Source organism: Cryptomeria japonica, chromosome 9 (assembly GCF_030272615.1).
Source record: "Cryptomeria japonica chromosome 9, Sugi_1.0, whole genome shotgun sequence".
NCBI lineage: Eukaryota > Viridiplantae > Streptophyta > Pinopsida > Cupressales > Cupressaceae > Cryptomeria > Cryptomeria japonica.
Window position 1 is genome coordinate 494,117,559 of NC_081413.1, and position 20,263 is coordinate 494,137,821.

Consider the following 20,263-nt stretch of genomic DNA (forward strand, 5'->3'; position numbering starts at 1 on the left):
AAGGAATAATCTCATCAACATTCTGATCTCTCTTTCTAATCCATTGTTTTGAAAATTCTTGCTTTACCTCATCAACCTTCTATTTGCCTTTCAAACTGGGTCCTTTATTGTTTGTCGGTGATGCCTTACTTCTACAAAATTTTGCAATATGTCCAATCTTGTTACAAGCATAACAAGTCACACTGTTTTTATGAATAGCCTTTCCATATCCTATGCTGGTATGTGTTCTGCATTGATTAGATAAGTGTCCAAATCTTCCACAAACATAACATCTTACATTCATTCTGCAATTTTCTGAATTATGACCAATTTTGTTGCATTTGGAACATTGACTGGTGGGTGCATTAGTGTTCTGATAGTTTCTAGATCTACAGTGATTTTCTCTATGACCATACTTGTTACAGTTAAAGAATTTCCCATTAAATTTTTAGGCATTAGGTTGTCTTACCAGTTTACTATGATCATGATTGTTTGCAGTACCGGAGCTTTCACCAACTTCAAAGCCAAGTCCATTAGTATCTCCATCAGGTCTCTGATTTTTCATTGTGTTTTCAAGTTCCTCTGAACTTTTCTTGAATTTCTCTTTATGTTGATTTGCAGTAGCCAACTCATTTTCCAAGATTCCCTTCTGTCTCATAAGTTTAGTTTTATCATGTTCCATGTGGATCAAATTTGTCTTCAACATATCATTTACATGACTGAGTCTTAGATTTTCAGTTCCAACATCATTGAGTCTTTTAGTCAAGTCATCTTCATTCTTCTTTCTATCTTCAATATCTTTACAAAACCTCATAGTCATATCTTGCATCTCATTTCTCATAGCATTGTTTTCTTGTCTCAACTTGTTCACAAGGTCATTAAGAGTTTCTTTTTCATCATCATCACTCTGCATCTTCTCATGAAGTTCTCTTCTTTTATTTCTAGCAATAGTGAGATTTTCTCGAAGTCCTTGAATGAATTCCTGTGCAGTCTTCAAATCATCTTCAAGTTTCATATTCTTCAACTTTTCTGCATCATAATCTGAAAGAGTTGTTTCCAATTGTTTTCTCAAGCTTTCCATCTGTACCGGTGTCAGAATCTCCCTCAAGTTGTTAGGCTTTTGAAAATAGAGGACCAATATTTGATACCAATTGTTAGGATTCCCAAAGATACTTGGGGGGGGGGAGGAGTGAATCAGTATCTAACCGATAAACAGATTTTCTGACCTTATTAAATAAATTGCATTCCAAAACAGTGTACCGATAAATAAGAATTAATGCAGTAAATATGAACAATAAACACAACATAGAAAGAACACCATAGCACAATATTTTTGGCGAGGAAACCCAGTGTGGGAAAAACCTTGGTGGGATTTGTGACCCACAATATTCACTCCCTGGCCAATGAATGGATATTACTTACAATAGTGGTGCCTACACATGCAGGAAGGCCAACTGCCTAGAGCTCACTGCTCAATTACAAAAGGAAGTTTCACTGACTTACAAAATGGATTATGGAAATCCAATGTGATGTACTGCTAAAAAAGCATCTGCTATGCCAGGTTCAGTACCAGTTTAAGCTCATACAACAACCATAAACCTTACTCCAAAATCTGCCTTGATATTCGCTCATCATATTCATCCTATCATCTATGTGTATGTTTGAATTGATCTTCAAGATCTCATACTTATATATGAGTCTTATTACAATATGTCATGTTGGCTTACAAAAAGATATTATAATTAAATACAATATACAATAATCAAAATCTTGTCGGCTAGGGTGTCGGTAATCATCTTTGTCGCTGTCGGTGAACTATCTGCCAGTGTAGAGTCTGCCGGTGTCGGTGCCATAGGATTGCAAGGTTGCCATCAATGACAATACCTTCAATCATCTACAATTCTCATTGGATTGTGCAATGCCAACAGAGTTTAGACTTATATGCATTTTTAAAAGGATAGATTTCTTGATATCCCTAACTTATAATCCTTAACTCCCTAAAAATTAAATGGTTGATGAGGTTTCCCCAATCCCCAATCCCCAAACTGTAAAAAATATCATGTTGTATACTATTCACACTCATCCACCTCTGTGCATGACCCATAGTGCCATGTTTATGACTAGATTTGATGTTGCAACTACTCTATCAGTATATTTTCCATCACAAATAGGTGTACATATTAAGTGAATATCTAGGTGACTATTTTGAAAAACTTTATGGAATCTTAGTTTGTTCTACATGTAAAATTAATGATATCTAATTCTCTTGATTTACCATATGGATTCATGTGACCAGAAGAAGTAGTATAAATACAAGTTTGTTTGTCATTCCAATGGTTAGTCATTGAAACAATTTTTTTCTTTATAAATGCCTCAAGTTAGTTATAAGGCATCGAATATTACTAATTTAAGCCACAAGTACTAGAATACATCTTGTAAAATATAAAAAAGTGTTTTGAAAGAATATATATGTAATGTTATGCCTCCATGTGTTAGTTTGTAATGATTTAAGGGAATATTGTAATTACAATTATGTATTTCCTCTTACCGCATTTGTTGGTGTGAATGTAATGAGGGCTTGATGTATGCGTGATAGCAACTAATGCATTGCAAATTCTTTTTAGTTGTTATTAATTCCATATTGGTGATGATAGTTTTGAGATGGATTATTAATTATGTTTATTCTATATGCTGAAATATTTTATTTGTATATGAATATAAATTTCATATGTTAATACTTTGCTAGATGTACATCTTCCTCATTGTTTTTCATGAATCTTTTGCCCAATTGAGTAGGTAGCAATCCATATCAGTGAAGGGTCAAACATTCATAATTGAACAAAAAAATCTCCGTCTTTGATTGAAGTAGAAGTAGATAATTAGGATTTATGTATGTCATTCATGATTAAATATTAAATAATAGAAAATAATCAAAGTAAAATCCAAACTATCGAATCTTCATAGAGTTATGTCAACTATATTTGCTTCTTGCACCTATGTATATTATTGACAAATCAAATTGAATCTAACATGATTAAAATATTTTTTTGTCTATAGGTGTATGTGCAAGGTGTGTTATCATACATACATATACATGTGTGTGTGTGTGTGTAATTCTATTATTTGAATCTTCAAAAGTGTACAAGTGTTGCTTTCTAAAATCCATGCATCAACTATCTTTTCCTAAAGTTCCTACATGTAAAATTTGATAGGTAAGTTCAAGAATGCCTTATTATTATCTTGAACTTCCTATTATGGATGTCATCTTCGTGAACTGATAGAAGCCTCTTTTCATTCCCATTGGTACCTAGGATGAATTTTTCTATCCATATCAAAGTCAATTAATCTAATCATCGATTTATAGGTTTGACTAAAATAGAGTTGCCACTCTTCACTTAGAAAAGACAAATTCTTTTGCCACAACTAAGAAGTAAAAGTACCATGAAAAAACTATTTCCCCAATCTAAGTTGCTAAGATCATATCCTTGGTAAAGAGATTGGTTCTATTGGATAAAGTTAACAAGAAATCAATCTTACCAGAATTGATTATTTATTAGATGACTATGGTGTAAAGTGATGCAGAGGTATGGTTCCAACAACTTGAAAATGTTCCAAGTTGCTCACTTGCTCAACTGGCAACTCAATCCCTTTCAAAAGAGATTTTCCCAACCAGACATCACACCTTAAAAAGAAACAAATAAATGTCTCATTTCAATTTTTTTCATCCCCATAACCCCCCACTGAGACATTTTACAAAGGCTATCAACTTTTTGTTTGTCAACCCCACAAGCAAAGTGCTCAAAAGCTGCTCAAATGGCTCACACCCCTCCAAAATGGTTCTACAAGTCCACAAATTCTCAAATCAAGTTTATTAGGATCCAAAAACCTCCAATTATGGTAAACAACCCTCAGATTGCGTTGATCAAGTCTCAAAGGGGTCAAAGTGCAAAATGGCTATTCTAGCCAACTAGCCCTCAAAAGTGACTTTTTGGTTTCTCTCCCAAAAACTACAAAGGACCAAGAAATTTTATTTTATATTAACCATTAAAAAACTAGGATAAAACTTCTTCCAAAAGGGTTTGATCTGGAACCTCCTACGAATACCATTTCTAGTAAACCCTCAACTAGGCTAAATGGGGCTAAATGAGCACTTTAACAAAGGAACTACCCTTCCAATTGGAAATTTCTCAAGGGAAGAAATTGGAAAACCTTGGGGAACTCAAAAAATCACCAAATCCAAAGTTACAAGTCTTGGTTTGCATCTGATAAAAAATTATGGGGAAATGTCAAAGTCTTCTTCACCACCATATGTTAGTCACATGGGGATGCCTGGCTTCAAACTTGAAGAAAATATTCTCCAACCAAATTCTCCTAGTCTAAAACCTCTTTAATATCATAGTACACTCCCAAATCTTCCATCCAACCAATTTTTAGACTTTTTCCTTGATTAAATTGGAAGAAAAGGGAAAGAAAAGGTGAAACCCTTGGTTTATGCCCTTTCACGGGCTATTTTGGACTGTTACACAATAACTCACTCAAAAATCCACCTCAAAAGCTTTGGTTGGACTAAAAATAAATTTATTTCACCCCTCTAACTCCCCATAAAATAATTTTTCAGTTTGGAGGTCGTGAAATTCTGTACCAACCGAAAGAACAACAAATTTGCAGGAAAATGCAGTATATTTTTATTGCTTCAAAATATCAAATTATAAATGCCCACACACAACAACCTCAAAAGAGTTTTTTGAGGAATTATATATCCATATCAACATTTTCCAACCAAAACAAAGTGGTTGTGAATGTTGAGAACTGATTTTAACAACTTTTCAAAAAGTTGTTCACCAAGTTGGCACATTTTGTCAATTTTTGATAATTTTGCAATTTGCCAACAAATTAACTTCAAACATAGACCTATGAGACTAAGCATATTATCTTGGACCTAAATAGACCAAAATACACATAACTCACTAGATCTACACATCCCAAGTCTCGTTGACCATAGTTGACCATAGGGTTTATAATGCACCCTAGGCCACTAGGTCTTACAAAATGGACTATTAGGACTTTATTTTCAAAACAAAACATGAACATGGGATTCTTATATCCTTGAAAACACCTTGAAACCAAAAAATTAAATAATTAATTCTTAGGCTTGTGCCCCTGCACCATACTCCCGGGGTGGGCTGATCTCATTTCCACATGAGATAAGTTGGTCTAATGAAGTACCATGCTTCAGAATTTATGCCTCATCCATCCATAATGCCTCTTCTATAGGGTGTCCTACCCATTTCATAAGATATTTTTTTTATTCTTTATTTCTAGTCTTCTTGATGACCCTTTCATCAATGATCTTTTCAGGCTTCTTTCGTGCATGAGGAGGTATATCAGCAATGTCCTCTTGAATCTCCTCCACATGAAAGTTTGTACCTGCAGCAACATGCCCTTTATAGGGTGTTAGATCACATACATTAAAGATAGGAGAAATACCAAGGTTAGAGGGAAGAGATATCTCATAAGCATTCAACCCATGTTTCTTCAAAACCTTGCAAGGACCCACTTTCTTCATGAGTAACTTTGTATGCTTCCCCTTTGGTAATCTTTCTTTCCTCAGGTACACCCACACCATATCACCAATCTGAAATTGTACATCCCTCCTCTTCTTATCAGCAAGTTCCTTGTACTTTTGTGAACTCTTTTGGAGGGCTAGCCTTACTTGATCATGCACTTCTTTCATGCTATTAGCAAATTGTTCACCATGAGCACTTGTTTGCCCATCATGTGGAAGGTCTCTCAACTCCAAGATGCCTCTTGGATTCTGCCCATACACAATCTAAAATGGACTCCTTCCTGTACTCCTATTCACAGAATCATTGAATGCAAATTTAGCTTGTGGAAGCACAACATCCCACTTCTCTCCATATTTCTTTGTCAAGCATCTCAACAGGTTTCCCAAGGACCTATTCACAACTTCAATTTTCCCATCTATTTGTGGATGGTAGGCTGAACTAAAGTTCAAGTTTGTTCCCAACCTCTTCCATAAGGTTCTCCAAAAATGGCCAATGAATTTCACATCCCTATCAGACACAATTGTTAGAGGAAGCCCATGTATCCTTACAATCTATTTGAAAAATAAATTTGCTACATAGGTTGCATCATTTGTACTCTTACATGGCAAGAAATGTGCCATCTTGTTGAACGTATCTACAACAACAACGATGTTATCAAAGCCTTTTTGAGTCCTAGGCAATACCATTACAAAATCCATACTACAACTTTCCCAAGGCCTTGTAGGTATGGGTAATGGTTGATACAAACCCGCATTAGTGGAAGTGCCTTTGGCTTTCTGACAAATAGTGCATGTTTCAACAAATTTCCCCACATCACTTTGCATCTTGGGCCAGAAATAATGTCTTCTTACCTGCTCAAGGGTTTTATCCAACCCAAAATGTCCACTCATGCTTCCACAATGTTTTTCTTTCACAATATTCTCCCTCATTGAACACCTAGGAATGCATAGTTGATGTCCTTTGAATAATAAACCATCTTGGATCAAGTAATTATCATATTCAACATAGTATGCTTCAGAAAAATCAGAACAAACTTTATAAATTTCATGAAAGTCTTCATCACCTTCATACATACCTTTCAAGGAGTCAAGCCCCACACTTTGCAACTTCACCTCTTGCACTGTCAAGGATCTTCTACTCAAGGCATCTGCCACCTTGTTTGCAACTCCCTTTTTGTGTTTGATTGTAAAGGTATATGCTTGGATAGATTCTACCCATTTCATATTCTTGTGACTCAACTTCTCCTGGCTATTCAAGAAGCTAAGTGCCTGATTGTCAGTAAAAACAACAAATTCTTTTGGAAGGAGATAATGCCTCCACTTTTTCAAGGCTTGAACTAAGGAATACATTTCCAAACCATATGAGGAATACTTCCTCTTTGCCTCATTGAGTTTCTCACTAAAAAATGCAATGGGCCTACCCTTTTGGCTCAAAATAGCCCCTATAGCAACATTAGATGCATCACACTCAATTGTAAAAACCTTTTGGAAATCTGGAAAAGCAAGTACAGGTTGCTTTGCTACCTTTTGTTTGAGACTTTGAAAATCCTCCTTGGTCCATACAAATTTGCACTTTTGCCCCCCTTTGATTGTTTCTAGGATAGGTGCACAAACTTGGTTAAAACCTCTAATAAACTTCCTGTAAAAGGAAGCCAAGCCATGGAAGCTTCTAACTTCAGTCATTGACCTTGGAGAAGGCCAATTCAAAATTCTCTCCACCTTCTTAGGATCCATCTTTATGCTTCCACCTGAAACTATGAAACCAAGATACACCAATTCTTCTTGCATAAAAAGACACTTGTCCACATTGATTAGGAGATTTTCTTCCTGCAATCTCTTAAGGACCAAATTCAAATGTTGCATATATGTTCATCTCTATTCTTACTAAAAATAAGAATATCATCCAAGTAAACAATAACAAATTTACCAAGGAAAGGTTTTAGAACTTCATTCATGAGTCTCATGAATGTACTAGGTGAATTGGACAAGCCAAATGGCATCACTCTCCACTCATAAAGGCCTTCATTAGTCTTAAAGGTTGTCTTCCATTCATCTCCAGCCCTTATTCTGGTTTGATGGTACCCACTCTTCAAATCCACCTTTGAATACCACCTTGCACCCCCTAGATGAGCCAACAAGTCCTTAATCCTAGGCATAGGGAACCTATACCTGATAGTGATCTTGTTAATGACCCTTGAGTTTGTACATAACCTCCATGTACCTTCTTTCTTAGGTGCTAGCATGGCTGGAACAACACATGGACTCATACTTTTAGAAATCAAACCCTTATCTAAGAGTTCCTTGATTTGTCTTGCCATTTCCTCATTCTATTGGCGTGTTAACTTATAGGAAGCCTTATTTGGGAGTGTAGCCCCTAGGATTAGATCAATATTATGGCTAATCTCTTTGATTGAAGGTAGGGTATCAGGCAATTATTTGGTTACAATGTCCCTATAGGTCTCAAGCAAATCAGCCACCTCTTTTGGTCCTACCCTCCTAGGTTCTTCCTTTTTCTTGTGCACCTTTCTCTCTTCCTGTTTTGGCAATACAACCAAAGCATAACAAGGAGTATCCTCCTTCTTCAAACATTCTAAAAACTCTTTCTCTCCTACAAACAAAAACTTAGAGTCTTTTGCTTCTTCCCCATTATCAGGGAGGGGTAGTAGTTTTACCTTCTCACCTTTGTACCAGATGGTGTATGTGTTCTTCTCACTATCATGTTTTGACTTCATGTCATATTGCCATGGCCTTCCAAGTAGAAAATGGAATGCATCCATGGCTACAATGTCACAAAGTACCTTGTCCTTGTACTGGCCAATAGAAAACTCCACCCATGCTTGCTCTTCTATGATGGTATGCTACCCCTTTGTGAGCCATGATGCCTTGTAGGGTCTTGGATGTTTAATCCTCTTCAATTTTAGTTTCTCTACTGCCTCAATGGACAAAAAATTATTATTATAACCTAAATCAATCACCACACTACATACTTTGTCACCACTTCTACAAGTAGTTCTGAAAAGTGCCTTCCTTTGGGGTGGCTCTGGTGGACTAGGTGCTTTGATCAATGTCCTTCTCATCATCATGATCTCTCCTTGTTCAAGCTGCGAAAAGGATCCATGAGAGTGAACACTGTGTGTGTCCTCATCTCTCACCAAATTTTCTCTCCTTTCACTTGTTTGTTTGCCTTCTCTGAACATTTGGATGCAACATGCCCCATTTGATGACACCTATAGCATTTTATGCCTTCTAGGCCTCTTCCACCACCCTTTCCTCTAAAGCTTCCTCTCTTTCCTCTGAAAGATCCTCTAGAGCTGCCTCCCCTTGTTCATTCCCTTGACTTTATTCACCAAGGTCTTTGGAACCTTGTCCTCTTCCTTGAGACATATTTCTGCCCCTATTTCCAAAGCCTTTTTGCCCTCTCCCTCTTCCACCTTGATCACTCTTCCTCTTGAGTTTTTATTCCACCTTCAAAGCAAGTTGAAAACATTTTTGGACTGTGGGAGGGCTTCTTAGACTGAGTTCATCTTGAATGGTAACTCTCAACCCTTGCAAGTATCTTGTAAGCTTCACACATTCAGGCTCCACTACATTGGACTTCATCACCAATTTATGGAACTTTTGAGTATAATCTGAGACACTCATCTCCTTTTGTCTCAAACTCATTCTCCTCTTATGAAGTTGGACTTCATAATCATTAGGAACATTTGCATCCCTGATCAATGCAACCATCTTCTTCCAAGTGGCCACTGGATTCTTCTTCTCCTTCACCCTATCATCTTGAGTGAAATTCCACCATGTAAGGGCCGATCCCTTCAACTTGGACTTAGCAATCTTAACTCTCTAACTTTCAGGTATGTCTTCACATTAAAAGAAGCTTGTGAGGGCATCAATCCAATCTATAGCAGCATCTGGATTCAAGTTTCCATCATAGGAAGGTAGGTCCAACCTAACATCCATGGTCCTTCTCTCCATGGCCTTCAGGGTCTTCACAAGTAGTCTCTGATCAATAGGCACTTCTTCTTTATCACTCTACCCAAGGGGTTCCTCATCACTCCCCTCTTCAACAACATCAGAGTTTCCACCACTTTTCTTACGAAGTTCCCCATTAATTCTATCAACCTCCTTCTGCAAGGAATCAATCTTGTGAACCAAGTTTTGATCCTTCAAAAACTTCACTATCTGTGCATTAGTCATCCTTGAGGACAACTCACCCTCATCTTCTTCCCCTGACATGGATAAACTAAAATAATCCTTCTCCTAAGGATCACACTTTCTTTGATACCAAATAATGTAGAGGTATGGTTCCAACAACTTGAAAATGCTCAAGTTGCTCACTTGCTCAACTGGCAACTCAATCCCTTTCAAAAGAGATTTTCCCAACCAGACCTCACACCTTAACAAGAAAAAAATAAATGTCTCATTTCAATTGTTTTCATCCCCATAACCCCCCACTGAGACATTTTACAAAGGCTATCAACTTTGGTTTGTCAACCCCACAGGCAAAGTGCTCAAAAGTTGCTCAAATGGCTCACACCCCTCCAAAATGGTTCTACAAGTCCACAAAGACTCAAATCAAGTTTACTAGTATCCAAAAACCTCAAATTATGGTAAACAACCCTCAGATTGGGTTGATCAAGTCTGAAAGGGGTCAAAGTGCAAAATGCCTATTCTAGCCAGCTAGCCCTCAAAAGTGACTTTTTGGTTTCTCTCCCAAAAAATACAAAGGACCAAGCAATGTTATTTTATATTCACCATTAAAAAACTAGGACAACACTTTTTCCAAAAGGGTTTGATCTAGAACCTCCTACAAATACCATTTCTAGTAAACCCTCAACTAGGCTAAATGGGGCTAAATGATCACTTTAACAAAGGAACTACCCTTCCAATTGGAAAACCTTGGGGAACTCAAAACATCACCAAATCCAAAGTTACAAGTCTTGGTTTTCATCTGACAAAAAATTATGGGGAAATGTCAAAGTCTTCTTCACCACTGTATGCCAGTCACATGGGGATGCGTGGCTTCAAACTTGAAGAAAATATTCTCCAACCACATTGTCCTAGTCTAAAACCTCTTTAACATCATAGTAAACTCCCAAATCTTCCATCCAACCAATTTTTAGACTTTTGCCATGATTAAATTGGAAGAAAAGGGAGAGAAAAGGTGAAACCCTTGGTTTATGCCCTTTCACGGGCTGTTTTGGACTATTACACAATAACTTGCTCAAAACTCCACCTAAGAAGCTCTGTTTGGACTCAAAAGAAATTTATTTCACCCCTCTAACTCCCCATGAAATAATTTTTCAGTTTGGAGGTCGTGAAATTCTGTACCAACCGAAAGAACAACAAATTTGCAGGAAAATGCAGTATTTTTTTATTGCTTCAAAATGTCAAATTACAAATGCCCACACACAACAACCTCAAAAGAGTTTTTTGAGGTATAGCCATCTCAACGTGTTCCAACCAAAACAAAGTGGTTGTGAATGTTGGGAACTGATTTTAACAACTTTTCAAAAAGTTGTTCACCAAGTTGGCACATTTTGTCAATTTTTGACAATTTTGCGATTCGCAAACAAATTAATTTCAACCATAGACCTATGAGCCTAAAAATATTATCTTGGACATAAATATACCAAAATACACAAAATCACTAAATCTACACATCCCAAGTCCCTTTGACCATAGTTGACCATAGGGTTTATAATGCACCCTAGGCCACTAGGTCTTACAAAATGGACTATTAGGACTTTATTTTCAAAACAAAACATGAACATAGGATTCTCATATCCTTTACAACACCTTGAAACTAAAATATTAAATAATGAAAGATAAAATGATGAATTCTTAGGCTTGTGCCCCTGCACCATAAAGGATTTCATAATATGAACCATTATTTTACATCCTTGAAAATGATACCATTTTATTGGTTCCCAAAACTACTAATCCTCTATTCTACAACTCTTTTCACCTTCAATTCTTAGTATCTATCATAAAGAAGGTAGAGTATGGATTCATCAATTGATGAGAGAAGGTAGTCTCTCCTATGTTTTAAGATTAGCTTGGCTCAAAAGAATATTCCTAGGGGCATCCTTAATAAGGCTTTAAACCAGCTAAAATATAACACTATTACAATCAATACCAAATGTAATCTTGGCCTCTATTTTTCTCAAAAGGTTAAGACAAACTAATTGCATAAAACCTCTTACAACAAGTTGTCAATGTTACTATAGATCAAACAAAAATAACATGAACAACATCAAGATAGTTTATTAGGTAAACTTTAAGATAATGAATAATGGTGCTACTAAACAAATGATAGAAAGAATGAAAGATCCAATGTAGTAGTGAGTTGTAAAAAAGAACGAGGTGGCAAAATTTGATGATGAGGCACAACCAATCTAGCCCTTTCCACTAGAAGTACAATTTGCAGATAAGAGAAGGAAGAACCAAGTTTTCTTTCAAATATTCAAGGGATACCTTGCATTCTTAGTGCAAATGACTTGAATTTACCACATGTTTAGATATAGTTATTACATGAATGGGTCAACCTACAAAAGGAAGAGAAACTATTGTACATTGTAAAGGATAGTTACAAGTCTAAAAATGAAATGTCATAATTTGATGTTGGTCGTTCCATTTCAGTGGATACATTATAATAAATAAAATCTTGAATTTATTGATTCTACCTTTTTTCATACTCATATTGAGGATCTAAATGAAAAATATGTCTATGCAATGAGTTGTCAACTAATGTGCAACTCAAGAAATACCTTCAATATGCATCAATTTTGTAGTCTATGCTTTTATGAGTCTTCTTAGGGCTCTCCTTTTGTTGTTTTAACTTTTATTGTGTATGTTGTTATCATTAAAAATAATGATGATAGGTATGAGCATCATATTGCACTAATCAATAAGTCATTACATGATGACAAGTCAATGTTTTCACCATGGGTTTATAATATAAGATTTGAAAAAGCAATTGCTAGGAGCTCATTTGAGCTATTTTTTCAAGAATAAGTTGATATAGAAATCATCTTGGTACCTTCAATGTATATGCTACTACATGAAGTTAAAGTCCCTAATTGGAAAGGTGCAGTTTTGGATGTAATGGAGGTCAATGAGGGAGATTTGAGTATGTATCTACCTTTTATCACCTCAAAGATATTCTAGGACATAAGAATATCATATTATTTTAAGAAAAATAATTGTACTCCTAAAAAGAATAATGATTAGAAAGGAAGACCTAATATATAGCTCTAAATGTATGTGTTGATGTTAGGAAAAAATAAAAAATGGGTTACTACTTAGATGTTCTAGGTGAAGAAGGATATGGCCCATGGCATAGTCATATCGATTTGCTAATGGTTGTGGTGAAATATATATAAATTGATACCTTGGATTAGTAGTTTTCTTGTAAGTAGTGGTCTTTCCATGTACATATTGCATCCTTGTTTTGTGTTGTGTCTTGTCTTGTATACATTATGTGTTTCTTTGTGTATTCATGACTCCTATTGGTCATGATGAAGTGTGTTTGACCTAGTATTGTTTTCATCCCCTATTTTAGCATGCTCCTAGAAATAGTTGGATTCTTGTTGTGTTTAAAATAGACATGTGTTCCCAACCAAATCCACATATTAAATGCAATTTGATAGCCAAATTTTACTTGAGTCCCAATTCCTTTGTGCACTTAGACCTTATTTTTCCTTTGTTAATCTTTCCTTTGTTAGGATGATACTTTACATAAATGTTATATTGATGATATTCATTATAATAAATGTTATATTTCTAATTTTGAAAGTTCATTAACATTTACTTTATTTCTAATATTTTTAAGAATTTAATTAAAACTTCCTTTCTTTTTTTGATGTTCTTTTTCAGAAATTGCTTAAGGTTTATATTATTAGTCAGATAGTTTTTTTAAATTGAATTAAATTTAGTATTTTGTTCATGATGATTATTAAAAATAAAATATTTTTATCTTTTTAGGTTACTCTGGTTGGTATGTTACTTTATAAAGATCATAAATAATTATATTGGATGATAGCACGGGAAAGTTGCAAGTCCTACGTGGGTAAGATAATTCTCATGTATGGAATACATAAAATTATTGGATTCCTTGCTTCTAACTCCCTATATTTGTATTTATTGATTTTAATTTTATATATTATTTCCATACAGAATTGATGAAGATAATGATGAGATGACAAATTTGAAAAATATAAGGTATACTATTGTAAGGTTATCAACATCCAATTTGTACTCTTCTACAACCTTCTCTGATTTTTTTCTTAAATATTATTTCTACTAAATTATTTTTTTACTTTATATAAAGGAACAGAAAGTATGCTAATACCAACTTAGAGTAAATATAAACAATTTGATTGTTTTCAAATATATATCAATATAGAGTGGAAGCGAGGAAGTAAAAGGGGGCTCTGCAAATTTTCGGACTAAATGCGAATAACTTTTGTGGAGAACATAGGGCAAGTTTGAATCTGCTACAGGATGATACCACTGTAAATGTTGTTTGGATGGTAGCCCCAGCCAGCAATCAACAGTCACAGTTTCATTAAAATCAGTGAAAAATAAAAGAAGAATCGTGGGTGGCACATTTAGGGTGAAAGGCGGAATATTATATTAAAATCGCAGGGTTTCAGACCTTTAATCCGCATTGACAATTTCCAGAATGGAATCGCTGCTATCCTAGCCTACTAACTCCACACACAATGTAGCCAGCACCTGAACATGAGAACCAAATATTTTAATTTACAGTTCTTAAGGAAGTCATAAAATTGCAAAACCATGGCCATTTTCTAGCGAACAGATTATCTTCCAGGGTTCGAATCTGGACAATGATCAGAAGCATTGTGGATTCCTTTGTTTTATTTTCATTATAACTGGAGTACAGTGATTTGGGGGTCTACAAACTCGGCGTTGGTGAATCTGACATCTGCGAACCTCGGGGCCTGCAAGCGCTAATTGTCTGCGAGTTGTTCAAGGCAACTCTGGTGACGTGGACACCACAGCTTCTTTGTGGAGGGCTTAATTCTCCTCCACCTGGTTTGAAACTCCTCTCCACTGCTTTTTTTTTTCTGTTCTTTTCTTTCCTTCTGTTTGCAAATTTAATACTGCACTTCATTTAATTCGCAACTCCCCCCACCTACCTGGTCGCTCGTGCGGCTTAAATATTTGGCTTCCGAGTCAGAATTAGATGGCGATGCCATTAATGGCCCTAAATCCACAGATCAATCTAAATCTTTGCCAAAGAAATCTTTCGCTGAAACTGTCTCCCCACCTCCAGATGGAGTCAACCCTAATGCACGATTTTCTAAGGCTCCTGGCAAAGAAAGACTCGGTGAGGCAAGTAAGTTCCCTAGCACTATCTCGGGCTCCTTCTGCATTTCGCCCAATTTGGAAATGTTGAATGAAATTGCCTCAGAAAAGACTAGGTTAAGTAATACGACCATTTTTTTTTCATATGTTGATGTCGAGAAATGCCCACCTAGGAAATTTTTAGACGGCTGGTTTCATAACCTCTGGAATTTAAAATTAGGGCTTAAAATATCTTTTTGTAGACAATTCAAAAGGGTCTCTACCTTATTTTCTTTAATTCTCACGAGGCTCAAAGGGAGGCACTAAAGTGTCAATACTGGACAGTTGGAAATACTTCCTTCCATGCCCTAGCTTGGTCTCCAGAGGTGGTCTGTGATGAGGTTCTCGCAGTATCCTCCCCTAGGTGGGTCATCCTCAAGGATGTCCCCCCCTTCCTTTGGCATTTTCTTCCACAGTTAATGGAACCCTTTGGAAAAATGATATGTATTGATGAAATGACCCACCTTGTCCCTAACCTGGATGCCAGAATGCTTGTATTGATCAATCTAGGGATTGATATCCCGCCATCTTTAACCCTAAACATCAATGAAGAAACCTTTGTCTACCCTATTGAAATGCTTGGTGGATTAAATGCATGCTTTCTCTACAAAAAAGAAGGGCATCTTCAAAAAAATTGCCCAATCATTAATAGCAAGAATCATAAACCCAACAGTAACTCATCTGATGCCCCCACGAACCCTAGATCCAAGATTTCTCAACACGCATCCACCCCGCTCCCTGTTAATGAAGAAGCCACTATTCCCATCACCAATTCTTCAGAATTAAAACCCATGCACATTGATCACTTTTCCCTTGTCTCTGATCACCTCGGTTCGGCCTCTAACCCACCAATTGGTCCTCTAGAATCACCCTCTGAATGTTTTTCAGTTGGTCACTTCTAGAAAGTGTAGGAGGAAAATTAGCAACCAGAATGCCCCAAATCAAAGCCATCCTTCTATCCCAACTATCAGCCAAGTAACAGGCATCTACGATTGCCCCCTCCCTTCAAATATTAGCTCACCTGCTCCCGCTCGAAACCCAACAAACTCTGTGGTAAAAAAAATGGTTAAGAAACTTGAGAACCCTAGTTGAAGTGCTGATGTTGCTAGCACTAGTGATAACCCTGCAAGAGTGATGATCAAATCTAAAACCCCCAAGAATTCGGACTCCTCATCACCTGCAGGGCTTACCCCTGAAGTTAACATGACCAACCCTTCGATAGCCTCTATGCTCAAAGAGTTAGAAGATAATCATGTTATTGAAGTAATCTACGCCAATAAGGGTCTTGAAGAAATTAGGTCTAGCACAGTGCTCCTTGGCTTTCCAGACTCCTAGATGTCTGGGTCCAACATAGGAGGAATTGCACCTACTAGGAATGAGCCATCTGAAGTTAGTGAAGATGAGGATGACCTTATAAAAGGATCCTCCTTGACTAAAAAAAAAGGTAGGCCTATGGGCTCCAAGAATAAAAAGAAGTCTGGAGATCCTTGCAATCTCCCTAGTTGAACCTCTTAACCCTCCTCTCTAATGAAATACATCTCTTGGAATATAAGAGGCCTTGAGTCGCCTGATAGGAAGTTTGTCATCAAAAGCTCTCTGAGCCACCACAAGAACATAGATTTCCTGATGCTACAAGAACTTAAATCCGTGGGCTTCCATCTTGACAGCTCACTTGACTTTATCTGGAGAGATGAATCAAAATTTGCACCAACCACCCGAAAGGAAAGGGAGGAGTTGGCCATCTTATCTCCCCCAAGTGGGTAGGTAACATTAAGGATAAAGGAATCTACCCTTGCAACAGAGCAACCTGGGCTACCCTAGATATTAGGGGCTCCATCTTTGGCGTTTTCTCTATCTACGCACCTAATGACTACAAGGAAAGAGTGTCCCTTTGGATCTGGCTGACTTCCCTCCCAAGTATCCCCTGGATAGTGGCTGGTAACTTCAATATGACTGAGCATCAAGATGACAAGGCTGGGGGAATTCCTTTTGAATGGAAAAATGTAGAAAAACCCCACTGGGACAAACTTAAACAAAAACTCCAGTTATTTGACCCCCTCGAGGGCACTAAAACTGCTACTTCTAACCTATGGTACACTTGGTGCAACTTTCAACAAGGCTCCAATCGTGTTTACTCCAGACTAGATAGATTTTATGTTAACAAGGAATTCTTCTCCTTCTCCCCTAACCACTTGGTGAGTGTGGTTGTTGTCTTGCCAGTTACCCTTTCTGACCATTTCCCTATCCTTGCGGTCATTAACACTAGAAACGCTATCCCCATCAGCAGCCCCTGTAGCAAGAAATTTATCCTCAACACCTCCCTCCTCAAAGACCAAGATGTTCTAGGTGCCCTTAAGGTGGTCAGGCTCTTCAACCTTCAGCCTCAGCCTCCCCAGTCCTGCACTCTCAGGTGGACAAGGAATGTCTCCTCCTGGCAGAAAGTACTCCAAACCATTGGCCAAAAGAAAGCCAAGGACTCTAGAGCCATAGAAAAAACTCTCACCCATCGCCTCCAATCCCTAGAGCAGGATATTCAGACTAACCACTCCTCCCCCACCTTGGCCAAGCATGTCTCTAAAGCCAGAGACATCCTCAGAAAGCACCAAGAGGTCAAAATCAGGGGGGCCTTCATTAGAGCTCACAACCACTGGCTCCAATTTGGAGATAAAGGCTCCAAAATCTTATTTAACCTCCTTAAGCAGAAACAAAACAGAGAAAAAATTGATAGAATAACTATAGACAACAAGGAACTCTTGGATCTCAATGATATCAAAGAGGCCTTCGAAATGTTCTATAGAACTCTCTTTACCTCAGAAGATAATGAGGCCTTGAAAGAGGCTCGACACAAATGTAGTACCATCATCCCTAAAAGGATCTCTGATGATGATGCTCTCCTCCTCAAAGCCAGGCTATCTATATAAGAAATTGCCGATGCCATTAAAGCCCTCAAGGACAATAAGGCCCCAGGCCCTGATGGTCTCCCTACGGAGTTCTACAAAGCCAATCTTGATTGGGTCACGCATGACCTCTATGACATATACAATGAAGCTCTTGACAATGACACTCTGGGGGAATTCATAAATAAAGGTATTGTTAAACTCATCCCTAAAGATGGAGACAAAGCACTCATTAAGAACTAGAGGCCAATCACCCTCCTCAACGTCTCCTATAAAATCCTTGCCAAAGCCTTAGCTACCCACCTTGAAAAGATTCTTTCAAAATTCATTTGCTCTACCCAAACTGGATTCATTAAAGGCAGGTACATATTGGAAAACCTTGTCACTAGTTGGGAATCCATGGAATGGGCCAGAACCTCTAACCAGGATGCTGCCATGTTCCTTGTGGACTTTGAAAAATCCTGTGACAGAGTTGAGTGGGATTTCATCCTCATGATGCTCCAAGATTTTGGCTTCCCTAACGAGTTCTGTGACTATGTCCTAATTCTCCTCAAAGATGCTTCTACCATGATTGAAGTTAATGGAACCCTATCCCAGCCTATTCCTCTCTCTAGATCCATAAGGCAGGGCTACCCTCTTGCCCCTGCTCTATTTGTTATTGCCTCAGATTCCCTCTTTTATCTCCTTACAAATGATACTCTATCTCCTAGAGTCCATGGCATCGTGCTGTCAGATGACTATGAATTATTGAATATCCAATTTGCTGATGATACCTCTCTTTTCCTAGAGCTCTCTAGGCAAAACATAGATTCCCTCAACCTAAAAATTGACACCTTCAGTAAAGCCTCTGGAGCCAGGATCTCCAGCTCCAAATCTATTTTACTTGGCTGGAAGGATGAACCTCCAGACTGGCTACAACAAGACAGATACTCATGGGGAGGACCCAACATGATTGTCAAGTAATCCCCTTCTCTATTTCCCCCTCTCTTTGGGACATGTGGACCTGGGTTAAGGGGAAAATGGATAAAAATCTCAACAAGTGGGACAATAGGATCCTCTCCCTAGCAGGTAGGGTTCAAGTATGTCAAAAAATCCTCTCCTCATATAGTATCTACTACTCTTCGGTTTGGATGTTCAACAACTATCAAATTTATGAAATTCAAAAGGCTATCAGGTGCTTTCTCTGGTCTGATGGTAAGGGCAAAAGAAAGGCCCATGTGGTAAAATGGGCTTGGTATCACTTAGACAAAAAACTTGGAGGTTTGGCCCTTAAGGATCTTAAGCTGCAAGGAATCTCCCTTGCTGCCAAATGGATATTTCATGCACTAGATGGGCAAGAACCTTAGAAGATTCTTATCAAAAACAACATTCAAAATGGATTCCCAAAGGCTGCCAAATCATGGAAAGTCCTCCCACTCAGTGATCTACTTGCTGGGAGTTTATCGGTGTCTATCCAAGGCACCTAGGTCTTTAAGTCCATCTGGAAAGCCTGGGAGCATGTGCGTAGACTTATCTGCAACTCTAGCATTGACTGTGACAATACTATACATGGTGAAAGGTTGATTTGGTGGAACCTCCACCACAACTCTAAGCCACTGGCCTTAACCCAAGGTTGTTCTGCTAGATTCTAGCATAACAAGGGGATCAAGTATCTTATGGATATCCTAGAAAATGACAACCTCGTCACCTGGGAGGAACTTAGTAGTAAATTTAATCTCCCTGCTTCACATAAGTGGACCTACAATATGATTAGGAATGCTTGTAACACCCTCAATCTCCCTAAGAACACTCATGTTGACACCCACAGGTACCTCTCATTCCTTTGGAAGGATGGTTCCCCCCTCCCAAAAATTAAATCCAAAGTTATCTACAACCTTCTTAACCAAGACACCTATGTGATCAACCATGTCAACACCCTATGGAATATCCACCATAGCCCTACCACTTGCTATAATACCTTTGAGAACCTTTGGAAATATCCCATCCCCCCTAAGATCAAGTGTTTCAGATGGTAACTCTTACTGGATAGATTGCCCATTAGGAATAATCTAACTACATATGATCTCTGTTCTGTATGCAATAAACCTGAATCCACTCGGCACATCTTCCTTGACTACCCTTTTCCTAGGGAGATCTGGTTAATGTTTGGAATATCCATTACTGAGCATGTCTTTACTTATGATATAGTTACTAGTTTCATCCATAATCTTAAAAAGGATGCTAACTTAATTTGGCAAATTTTGTCTTCTTTTATCCTTTGGTTTATTTGGAAACTTAGAAATGAGGAGAAGTTCCAAGGTAGGGAACTTACTGTTTTTTTTTAAAAACTAACACATTATAAAATTGTTGTACAGGTTTGCTTCCTGATGAATGTTGAACACAACAAACTCTTACGGTTCCTCAAAGAAGGCTGAGCCACCATGTTTATATACGAGATGCAAGATGGTTATGA